Source organism: Cryptomeria japonica, unplaced genomic scaffold, assembly GCF_030272615.1.
Source record: "Cryptomeria japonica unplaced genomic scaffold, Sugi_1.0 HiC_scaffold_1024, whole genome shotgun sequence".
Classification (NCBI taxonomy): Eukaryota; Viridiplantae; Streptophyta; class Pinopsida; order Cupressales; family Cupressaceae; genus Cryptomeria; species Cryptomeria japonica.
In genome coordinates, this window is record NW_026729687.1 from 22,269 (window position 1) to 25,396 (window position 3,128).

The 3,128-nt window shown below is 64.9% G+C and overlaps 1 non-coding gene across 1 annotated transcript; it reads left to right on the forward strand.

Moving 5' to 3' along the window:
* Positions 1-486: 486 nt before the first annotated feature.
* On the forward strand, positions 487-605 carry LOC131873073 (5S ribosomal RNA). The gene has a single exon (XR_009371111.1). It is a non-coding gene; the product is annotated as a 5S ribosomal RNA (ribosomal RNA).
* The last annotated feature ends 2,523 nt before the right edge of the window (positions 606-3,128 follow it).

Consider the following 3,128-nt stretch of genomic DNA (forward strand, 5'->3'; position numbering starts at 1 on the left):
ACCCATCATGGGTCTTGGAACGCATTTGTGGTCCTTGGGTCCCATTTTGCATCCCGAAACTTGTGTTTTGGTGCTTGATCCCTATTTTGGGTGCCCACCTTGCACCAAGTGCGCACCCGGGGCAAACCGAGCGCCTTGGTGCACCGGGGCAAGATCGAGCGTGCACCCGAGGCGCCCCGAACATGCACCAAGGTGCACTCGGCCCACATGTGAGCGCAGGTCGTTGCGCCCGAGGTGGTGTGTGGGCACCGCGTTGCAGACGGGACACTGCACGCACACGACGCCCCCTCCAGGTGCACGCACGTAGGCCGGGCCGGGTGCACACCCGACGCCCTAGCAAGGTGCGCGCACCCGGGCAGGGCTCACACTTGGCGAACGGGGCGCACTTCGCGAGGGAGGGTGTGCACCTCGACGGGGGTGGGTGGCCGGGGTGGATTCGCACGTGGGTCGCGGTTTGCTAAGTACACACTGCGACAAGCTCATAACGGGTGCGATCATACCAGCATTAGTGCACCGGATCCCATCAGAACTCCGCAGTTAAGCGCGCTTGGGCCGGAGTAGTACTGGGATGGGTGACCTCCCGGGAAGTCCCGGTGTTGCACCCTTTTTTAGTTTTTCGCCGGGCGTCGCAATGCTATTTGAATAAACCTTTTGCCCGTTTGCGTTCTCGTCGGGGCCGGGCCGGGCCGGGGTGCGCTGCCCGCACTACCGCGCGCGCGGGGGCGACACCGAGCGCGCACCCGAGGCGCCCCGAGCACACAGGCCACGGTGCAACCCGGGCGTTGTGCGCGCACCCCGGTGCGCCCGAGGTGCTGCGCGCGCACCCAGGTGAAATCGGTGTGCACCTCGGCCAGTGCGCGCTCGGTCGAGTCGCGCACGTTGGCCAAGGTGCACGGTGATGTTTCTTACTCTAAGGTTCCGCACCAGACGCCCGGGACAGGTGAGCGAAGCTGGGCGGGGCCGGGTGCGCGGCCGGGGCAGGTGCACGCAGCTGGAGAGAGCTTTGGAGCACACTTCGGAGCGCACCAATGATGCGCTCCATTCAAAAGTTTCCTGAAAAGGCAAAAAAAGTTGAGATTATAGAATTTCCCACTTGAGAGATTGTAAAAAAAAAAAATTTAAAATGAAGGAAACGCGGGTGCCAAGGTGTGCGCAGCCCAGCCAAGGTGTGCGCACCAAGGCGCCCACCCTGGCGAAGGTGCACGCAAGGTGCGCACCCGAGGCAAACCGGACAATTAACCCAACTTTCGACTTCGCGCGCACCTTGGAGCGCACTTCGGAGCGCTCCTTGGTGCGCACCAATCTTGGGCACCTCGGAGTGCACCATGGCGCCCACCAAGGTGCGCACCCGGGGCAAACCGAGCTCCGACTTCGTGCGCACCTTGGAGCGCACGAAAGGTGCGCACCATGGCGCCCACCAAGGTGCGCAGCCCAGCCAAGGCGTGCGCATCAAGGTGCGCACCCTGGCGAAGGTGCGCACCCGGGGCAAACCGAGCTCCGACTTCGTGCGCACCTTGGAGCGCACAAAAGGTGCGCAACCCAGCCAAGGTGTGCGCACCCCGGTCAAACCGAGCTCCGAATCGTGCGCACCAGAGGTGCACGCCATCGTGCGCACCTTGGAGCACACTTCGGAGCCCTCCTTGGTGCGCGCCGATGTTGCGCACCTCGGAGCGCACCCGGGGAAAACAATGCAATTAACCCGACTTTCGACTTCGTGGGCACCTCGGAGCGCTCTCGGGTTCGCACCTCGGAGCACACCGAGGTGCGCACCTTTGATGCGCTGCCTTCACCAATTTCCAGAAAAGGCAAGAAAACATTGAGAAGGTGTGCGCACCGAGGTGCCCACCCTGGCGAAGGTGCACGCGAGGTGCGCACCCGGGGCAAACCGGGCTCCGACTTCGTGCACGCCGCACCTTGGAGCACACTTCGGAGCGCTCCTTGGTGCGCACCAGGGCGCGCAACCCAGCCGAGGTGCCCACCCCGGCGAAGGTGCACGCGAGGTGCGCACCCGGGGCAAACCGGGCTCCGACTTCGTGCACGCCATGGTGCCCACCGCGGCGAAGGTGCACGCGAGGTGCGCACCCGGGGCAAACCGGGCTCCGACTTCGTGCACGCCGCACCTTGGAGCACACTTCGGAGCGCTCCTTGGTGCGCACCATGGTGCCCACCAGGGCGCGCAACCCCGCCGAAGGTGCACGCGAGGTGCGCACCCGGGGCAAACCGGGCTCCGACTTCGTGCACGCCGCACCTTGGAGCACACTTCGGAGCGCTCCTTGGTGCGCACCATGGTGCCCACCAGGGCGCGCAACCCCGCCGAAGGTGCACGCGAGGTGCGCACCCGGGGCAAACCGGGCTCCGACTTCGTGCACGCCATGGTGCGCACCGCGGCGAAGGTGCGCACCCGGGGCAAACCGGGCTCCGACTTCGTGCACGCCGCACCTTGGAGCACACTTCGGAGCGCTCCTTGGTGCGCACCAGGGCGCGCAACCCAGCCGAGGTGCCCACCCCGGCGAAGGTGCACGCGAGGTGCGTACCCGGGGCAAACCGGGCTCCGACTTCGTGCACGCCGCACCTTGGAGCACACTTCGGAGCGCTCCTTGGTGCGCACCATGGTGCCCACCAGGCCGCGCAACCCAGCCAAGGTGTGCGCACCAAGGTGCACGCGAGGTGCGCACCCGGGGCAAACCGGGGTCCGACTTCGTGCACGCCGCACCTTGGAGCACACATCGGGGCGCTCCCGGGTTCGCACCGGCGTTGCGCACCGTGGTGGGCACCTCGGAGCACACCAAGGTGGGCAGCGAGGTGCGCACCTTTGATGCGATGCCTTCACTAATTTCCATAAAAGGCAAAAAAAAAACGAGATTTTAAAATTTCCGTTTTGAAAGATAGTGAGAAAAAGGGAATGCTGGTGCCATCTTGAGCCCGCCCTGGTGCGCAGCCCAGCCAAGGTGTGCGCACCAAGGTGCCCACCCTGGCGAAGGTGCGCGCCCGGGCAATTAATCCAACTTCCAACTTCGCGCGCGCCAGGGTGGGAGCGCACCCAACAACCGGGCCTGGGAAGAGCCAATGCGAGAAACCCCACCAAACGCTCTGACAAAAAAAGAGGGGGCGCTCCAGTAACCCCGCTT